This window comes from Sinocyclocheilus anshuiensis, unplaced genomic scaffold (genome assembly GCF_001515605.1).
Source record: "Sinocyclocheilus anshuiensis isolate Anshui unplaced genomic scaffold, SAMN03320099.WGS_v1.1 scaffold2360, whole genome shotgun sequence".
NCBI classification, from domain to species: domain Eukaryota; kingdom Metazoa; phylum Chordata; class Actinopteri; order Cypriniformes; family Cyprinidae; genus Sinocyclocheilus; species Sinocyclocheilus anshuiensis.
In genome coordinates this window covers 68,563-76,937 of record NW_015542489.1, presented here as the reverse complement: position 1 = coordinate 76,937, position 8,375 = coordinate 68,563, and the positions used below count along the sequence as shown (strand labels likewise).

Sequence of the window (8,375 nt, the reverse complement as noted above, 5' to 3'; positions counted from 1 at the left end):
ATTTTGCCTGAAATCATTAACAGATGTCTGTAATTATTACATTTTCCATTCAGGGTTAGGGTTATGCCATGCTAGCTTAGCTCCTCATTTTGCTTCCATCGTGCTTGGCCTTGATAACACCTTCCTTCCCAACCTCCGTAACCCATTGAAATTCACAATTCAGTGGAAACTAATGCAAATATGATGGGGTGCATTCATGAGACATAGGCCTTATGATTCAGGCCAGTGTTCATCACATGCTGCATGACTATATCTTGAGGCTGTGAAAGTTAGCTTGCACTGTTAGTCAACACAAACATGAGTAAAAGGATTTTGTGAATAAATGTGTTTGTCTGACCGTAGTTGTGGTGAGTGTCACAGTACATATTGTACTTGATTAAATGTACCATAGTGTTGCTATTTTAGTTTATTTATTTAATTATTTGATTGATTGATAACTTGACATGAGTGCTTCTGGGGCCTAATCAGTGCACAAGCAATACAAAACACATAGTTCGAAACTTTGGATTACAAGCAACTTTGAAAGATGCATATTTGCTGTCAATAATACATGTGTAGACCTCAGGACCCTCAGTCTACGCCCACAGACAACCCTGATGTGTCTGATGTGTCATTGTTTGATATTTTGGGAAGGGGGAGGGGGAGGGGGAATGGAGAAAATAAAAGATTATCATTGCATGTAAAAGCAGTTCTGGTTAGCAGTAATTGTCCATAAAATCTTTAGACATAAATAACGAATATACTGTAGATTCATTTTTGGATATGTGCTTATCATATTTTAGGCATCAGGCTTTTGCCATTTATTGATCACAAAAAAAAAAAAAAGTTCTTTGCTTTTATATATACAAAAGTTTTTTCAGGAAAGTACCATATAACAGAATTGTACTAACTGCGCGGGAACATGAAGGTTGAGGATTCAGATGCAGTCATTTATTAAGGGATAATCCACAAATAGAGTGGGCAGTCCAAACAAAGATATCCAAAGTATAGGCAAACAGGAAAATACAGGGGAAAACAAAGAATCCTAGAGCCAAGATATAGGAGCACAGAAAACAATAACCAGGAAAGCAGTGCTAACACAAGCAAGACAAAGCATTGAATGAGAGGGAAACCAGGATTTAAATATGGTGAAACTCATGAAGCAACAAGACACAGTTGAATGCAATCATAGAAGATTAGACTGGTCAGAGAATTATGGGTAATGAAGTCCTTAATAAAGTGGCAATAGTCTAGGATGGAGTGCCTGTGTTCATCGTGACACAGAAAGCCTTATATCAAACATGATACCTATAGATTTATCACATTAAGGAGAGTTATTGAGAATTATTTTGTCACATACCTGGAAACTGAACTGAAAATGAGAGAAACTCTGTGAGTCTCAGTGCTGCCCATGGAATTTATGTTCTCAAATGAATATAACGTTATGTCTGCAATAGGCTAATTATTATTTTATTTTATTTTCATAAGAAGTGTCAAATAAGAATCAATGTTTCACCACACAAACATGCAAAGACTACATTCATATAGCACTCAAGAAAGACACGTGTCTTGAGTGCTATATGAATGTAGTCTTTGCATGTTTGTGTGGTGAAACATTGATTGGTTTTCAGAAAGAAAAAAATAATCTATGTCAGAAGTAAATTACCCATTTATCTTAAAAAGAGATGAATTCACCTTTACTGGTATTATTGTATGATATACATGCCCATGATCTTGACCTGAGTTCTTTTCTTACATGAATATATTTTTGACATCATGAAACCGCACTGACATTTATTAGAAACTGAAAAATGTCATGTATATGCAATGTTATGCGATATGCTAGGCCTAAATAAAATATTCCCTAAATACACTATTTTTATTGTAAACGGTATGATTATTCCAACAGTCACACTCAGTTAAGTCATAAGAGATAGATAAATGAATTGCATGCAAAAGGTATCTTCCCAAGACAGATCTTGTTGTTGGCCAGATAAAATCAAAATCTTAGTTTAGGACAATTTTTACACAAATACTAGTGATGGGATGATTGATACCGAGGCTCTGATGCTCCGACGCAGTTTTCAAAGCACTATTGTATCACACACTGTGCCAATGCTTGTATCGAAATGACAATACCACGTGATTGATAACGTTTGAAGCTTCGAACGTCATGCACTATCGGAAGGTCGGAACAGCTGGTTTGAAAAAAATCGGCACTTCGCATGACTCGTGTGTTTGACTTTACATTGACTTGGTTGTGTGTGTATGTGTACACTTATTTGGGATTCAGTAGAATAGTTTAGAAAAACCTCAACACCAGCCAGAAACTGAATGCACGTCACACCTCTATTGCATTTTATCATGTTCTAGCTGGGGTCTCAGAGACCCCGAACAGCTCACCCAAAATATTTTTGCTACTACTCACGTCAGTTTATTAATTATAATCACACACTTGTATATTTTATATTATTGATCAATATGTGAATCCACTGACCGGACTACGCATGACACGAGTTGGCACAGATTAAAAACTTTTTCAAACCATCCTCTGCTCCGCGATGTTTCGTTAGACAGGCTGGAGAAACCGAGTCTGACCACCAGAAAAACGGTTCAGAAAGCCTCGGTTTCCCATCACTAACAAATACTATGGAACACTGATGCACTTGTTATAATGAGTGTGTGATATGTGTTATGGGCTGTCAAGCATAAAGAGCACACAATGAAGGAGTAGAGTACAAGTAAGATCGTTTAATGAACCAACGGGGAGAAAACAAGAACATCCGTAATCCAATAAAAAACACTGAACTGAGGAAGACACAGGGTTTAAATACATGGGGAACATAATCAAGATGAAAACAGAACAGGTGTGGAGCCAATTAACAACCAAGGGAACGAACTAGGGAACTAATGCAGGGGAACAGAAATACAGCGAAAACTAAACCAAAATGGAACAAAACAGAAAATAAATGTGACAATATGTTGCAAATTTCACTTTATGGCATGCTTTTTCGTATATGTCACAGAAGTTTGATTGTCAACAGCTACAGCTGAAGATAATCACCTTCGTTTGTCAGTGTCCAGATTGTTTTTGATATAAAAAAGAATTGCTGCATAAAATTTCTCATCTCTAAACCCGATATATAGCATTATATATTATATATCAATATATAGAGTGTCTCTGTTCTAAAACTATTTAAGTATATGAGGAATATTATGAGACATGGAACAATGAGACAATCATGCTTAAAGCGTTAAAATTGTGCAGTAAGACCAAAAACAAATTATACATTCAATAAAAGAGTTTTACAGTCATTTTAAAACTCTTTTATTGACAAAAAACATACACAGTCTTTACTCAAAGTTTTTTTAAACTTCATATTATATTGTTTTTTTTCTTTTCATTGCTCATTTCATATTTAAACATGAATCTGCCTTTCATAATAAGATACAAGCTCACGCAATCATAATAGGTACTTTTAAGACAAAATGCTTTTTTTAATGAATCATAGACATTCATAGATTATTTATTTATTTATGTAATATTACATTTTTGGTTTTATTTATGGGCATACTAACATCAATAATGGTACACAAAAAAAATGATAGATGTAAACATAAGGTACCATAATAGGTTTCTAAATGCTGCAAGGCCCCATGAATCTCCAATTCTAAAGTCCATCTTGATGAATTAATACATCTTCTAGAAACTTACAAGTACAGGCTGTAGTTGGGTAACCACAGTTTTGCTCCTGTTTTGACAGTTTGCGTACACCCCCTGTTCCCAATTTCAGCTGGGTGTGATATGTCCAACAGCATTTTCTAGCTTTTGTAACAATTAGTTATTTTTCAAAAAGTTCTCACACCAAAAGTTATATATATATATATATATGTGTGTGTGTGTGTGTGTGTGTGTGTGTGTGTTAAATAAAAGGAGTGAGGAGCTTCCATTAGAAGCTAACTTCTTATTTTCACAAGTGGTTATGCAGCAATATCATTACATAACGACTACTAATGTATATTTGTTCAAGAGATATTGAGTATCACAAAGTCCATAAATTATAATCACATAACTTTTCTTTCTTTAAAGAAAGTTTCACAAAACTATTGTGGTGTCTTGGCTGCTGCACTTTTTGTGGGCCAATGTTTATTAAACATATTTACATCATTCTAACAGACATTCTGTGTGGTGGAGGTATGACTCAGGAGTCTAATCAGGGCGTAAAATCATTATATAAACATTTGCTTTGGAGCTTGGTTCGGTGCGAAGGGATCAGGCAGCCCGGTCACCTCTTGCCAGGTGGGTTGCATCATTGCCAAACAATTAGGAAACACAAATTACACTGAAATGCAATGTTATGGTTTACCACTGATGGCCTTCTTAACAACCTCTAAAGCACATAATTAGCCACATAGGATTTGACTCTGGGAAGATTTTGTAAATTATTTTCTGTGATGCATGTCTGATCCTTAGAGATTTTACCAGTGTTACAATGGAAGGCCTATATACATACATATACATATATGCGGGTTATATCATTGGCAAACAATTAGGAAACACAAATTACACTGATATGCAAAATTGTGGTTTACCACTATTGGCCTTCTTAACAACATCTAAAGCACATAATTAGTCGCATAAGATTTGACTTTGAATATTTGGTCAACTATTTTCTGTGATGCATGTTTAATCCTGAGATTTTACCAGTGTTAGAATGGAAGGCCCAATCCACCAATAAAAAAGATAGATAAAATAAAATAAAATAATTCAAATAACAATACAATAACATTAAAGGTAGCTCTATATTGTATTGTAGAGCTCTATATTGCTCTATATAAGTTTAAAGACATGACAGTTGATTTACATTTACAACATATATATGCTAAAACTAAAATGAGCAAAGATATAATATCCAAGCTACTATAACAAAGTTTAATATTAACATCAATTCCAGCCAATTAAATAGTTGAAGAGCAGCAGCAATTCTTGCTGTTGATCTAAATCATGCAGACAGGTATATGCAGACTTTCAACCCCCCTTAATGCTCCAGATCTTCTTTATCATAAAGCTTGTTGTTTGCTCTTTGCTGCTTGATGTTTCCCTCTTCCCTCCATATTTAAGGTCAGTACACTCCATAAAACAAGCAGCTGTGAGCTACGTGTCTCATTGCCCTTATGAGTGACGCATATGACACTGCAGATCAAGCTGCCAATGTACTTTTGTCTCTGAGTTCAGCTTTTTCTACCGCACTGCAGACCAAACAAAATGGTAAAATAAGGCAGAGCACCACAGTTCACAGTCAATAATTGATAGCTCTGTTAATGACTAGCCATAAGAAACATACAAACATTCTGAATGTGCTTATCCAGCAGTGAATATTTGACAACTTATATAACAGATTCGTTAAAAAAGAAAAATACTTTACTACAAAATGTCTTTATTACATGTAACTTAATACATGTAATAATTTATTGACATATAACTTAATAAAAATAAAAAGTTTCAAGTAATTATTTATTTTCTTTAAGACAGTTTTGATATAGGGTCTTGTTAACCAGATGAAGAAATTAGGTCTACATATAAAACCTTGGATACAATATATAGATTTTTTTTTTTTTAAGTATATACATATGATTGTTATCAATAATTTTGCAAAAGCACATTGCTTATTGATTCACAAACAATCCTTCAAGTTACAGCCAACTCGATTTGTTTTGTTTGTATTGTTCGGTTGTTAATTGCTATAACGATGCTTTGCATCCATAGCGTGAAATTAATCCATCCTTCGTGAAAACAAATCCCATTCCTTTGTCACGAAGCAAATCTTCAGCAGTACAAAAGTGGGCTGCCCATCTAATTATCTTTTAATTTCTCTTCCAACAGGGGCAGTGTGGGGAGTTAACAAGTGTAAAGTTCATGGAATGGAAATCAGATCAGATGCAGAATCTCCTATTAATAATCCAGTGAACATTACATTAGATGTTTGAGATAACTACTGCTATTCTATATTGTTCTCATTTACTACATTCCAGACTAAGTACATTTTCTTTTGCAAACTTCCTTTCAGCCTTTGTAACATCAGCAGCTCTGCAGAGTGCTTGAAACCATGCAGAATCTGACAGACCTCCCAGGCAACACGACATCCAGCATGAACCTCTCTGTCATTGTGAAGGTGTGTGTGGTGATTCCGTTCTTCATTGCCTTCCTGTTCTTCATCCTCCTGATGCTGTACACCTTTGCATCTCACAGGCAGTTCTTTGACAGCTCCCGTTATATCCTCTTCACCTACATGCTGATCAACGACACCCTGCAGCTGCTCTCCTCCGTATCCCTTTTCTTGCTAGCAATGGGTGGTGTGCAATTTGCAATCGTCTTCTGTGCTCCACTGCTGTTTGTGTCCACTGCTACCTTCCTAAACTACCTAAAACACCCCAGCTACCTATAAAGCTAAAAAGCTAAAGCTACCTAAACACCCCACTCATCCTTTCCACTATGTCATTGGAGCGCTACGTGGCTATTTTCTACCCTCTTCACCGTCCTGCCATCTGGAGATCTGAAAGGATTTGGATCATCATTCTAAGCATGTAGATCATCAGTTGCATCCTGCCCACCTTTGACTTTGTCTTGATGCGACTCAAGCCCAATGTAGACATCCATTCAACACCTGTGCTCTGCAAAACCATTGTGCTCAGTGCTTCTCACATTCAGGCTCTGTTCAAAGTGAGCCTCAACGGGATCTTCTTTGCAGTGGTCGCTGTGGTTATCCTCTTCACGTACATTCGGATCCTGCCGGAGACCCGCCGGATGTGGCAGGACCGGGTGTCAGTGAGGAAGGCTCTGCACACAGTGCTGCTTCATGGGTTCCAGCTGCTCCTTAGTGTGATGGCCTTCTCCCAGCCTGTCGCAGAATTCTTACTTTTCCAGCGTGTAAACTTGTCTCAAGCAGATATATCTTTTATCTATTATTTCTGCTTCATCCTGCTTCCCTGCTTTCTGAGCCCGCTCATTTATGGACTTAGAGATGAGAGGCTCAGAAACTATATGAAGAAAGCAATGCCTTGTTATGGTGCACGTATTGACCCACATAAAGAAGTCAAAATAATTCAATAACAGTGCAAGAACAACGGGTTTGTTTGTTACTGCTTTTGTGAGAGTGACAGATCAAGCATTTAAAATCAATGTAAATTCTGTAATCTATCTATCTATCTATCTATCTATCTATGTTTGGATTGAAAATATATTTTTAAAAATGTAAAGCTAAATAATAATGATGTGCATTATTTGCTATAAAAGCAGGTTGAGAACCTTTGAGAATGAAAATATATAAAATTCTGTGAAAATTCAGAATTGCATTGTAAGAAAGTTAATGTCGGACAAATGAATAATAATAATAATTATTATTATTATTATTATTATTATTATCATTATTATATAGTATTTTTAATATATTAATATATTAATAATAATATATAATTTGGCCTACAGTTGCACAGACATTCAAAAGTTTGAGGTTGGTAAGATTTTTTATGTTTTTGAAAGAAGACTTTACATTTACCCAATCTTGATTAAAAATACAGTAAAAACTGTAATATTGTGATATATCATATTATTAAAATAACTGCTTTTATTTTAATATGTTTTAAAATGTAATTTACTTCTCTGAATTTTCAGCAGCCATTACTTCAGTCTTCAGTGTTGCATGATCCATCGGAAATCATTCTAATATGCTGATTTAATGCTCAAGAAACATTTCTTATTAATGTTGGAAACAGTTGTGCTGCTTAATATCTTTTGTGTAAACCATGATATATTTTTTTATGATTCTTTGATGAATATAAAGTTCAAAAGCATAAAAACATAAATCTTTTGTAACTTTATAAATGTCTTTACTTTTGTCACTTTTACTGTCAATTTCATGCATACTTGCATAATAAAAGTGTTCATTTCTTAAAAACTTAAAGAACTTACCCTCTACCCTTTGAACTGTAGTGTATAACGTACATGATCTAAAAGTATATTTGTGAAAATGTGAGCAGTCTGGTTTTCTATGTAGAGGAGGGTGTTATCAAGTAAAACCCAGTCTGACCATTCATGATGCTCATTGTCATCTGCTACACTGCAATGTGTGTACTGCATGCTTTTTTTGAAGTAATATAAATTATATTCCACACAACCATCAAATTTTTATGCTAAACTGTTTGAAGGAAATTTAAAATAGATACTTTGCATTTTGGAAAATAATGTTGCTGTAAATACATATCCTATTCATACACATAAATGTCTTACTCTTACATGTTAGATTAAAATGAGCACATTCCATATCGCAGTACAGTGTTTCCCAACCACTAGTGTGCCGTGGAATATTATCAAATTAAAATAAATAAATATATAAATA

At 34.9% G+C, this 8,375-nt stretch overlaps 1 pseudogene; it reads left to right on the top strand.

Annotated features, from left to right (window-relative positions):
* Positions 1–5,654: 5,654 nt before the first annotated feature.
* Positions 5,655–7,117, top strand: LOC107694019 (olfactory receptor 13C8-like; annotated as a pseudogene).
* Positions 7,118–8,375: the final 1,258 nt, after the last annotated feature.